This window comes from Rhincodon typus, chromosome 5, assembly GCF_021869965.1.
Source record: "Rhincodon typus isolate 14 chromosome 5, sRhiTyp1.1, whole genome shotgun sequence".
Lineage (NCBI taxonomy): Eukaryota > Metazoa > Chordata > Chondrichthyes > Orectolobiformes > Rhincodontidae > Rhincodon > Rhincodon typus.
This window is the reverse complement of record NC_063336.1, coordinates 114,385,676-114,386,276: the sequence shown is the minus strand read 5'-3', so window position 1 is coordinate 114,386,276 and position 601 is coordinate 114,385,676.

Below are 601 nucleotides of genomic sequence, written 5' to 3'. Positions count from 1 at the left end.
AGGCAATCCATCACATCTAACCAGTGAGCGCCACTTTTGGACACGAAAGAATGAGTGTCTTCAATGACCATGACATCCGTGCTGATACAAAGATCTTTGTGTCTAAGGTAGTCATCCTACCGATTCTTTGATATGGCTCCAAAACTTGGACTATACACAGACAGTACCCTTAAGGCCGTTGAGAAGTACCAATAATGCTATTTGAGAAGGATTCTCCATATCAGCTGGGAGGACAGGCATAGTAACATCAGTGTTCTTGAAGCATCCTCCAACAGCACCAGCATCGAGGCCATTATCATCCAAAACTAATTCTGCTCAGCTGGTCACATGCTTAGGAAGTCTGAGTTCCGACTGCCAAAACCAATCAGTTTCGCGCAGCTGAAGAAGAACACTCGAACGAAAGGAGGACAAAGGAAGCATTTTAAAGACTCCCTGAAGTCTTCCCTCAAGAACTGCAACATAGATATCAATATGTGGGAAAACCTTGTTCAGAAGAAACCAATTTAGAGGAGATCCTGAACAAAAACAAAGTTGCTGGAAAAGCTCAGCAGGTCTGGCAGCATCTGTGGAGGAGAAAACAGTTAACGTTTCGGGTCCGGTG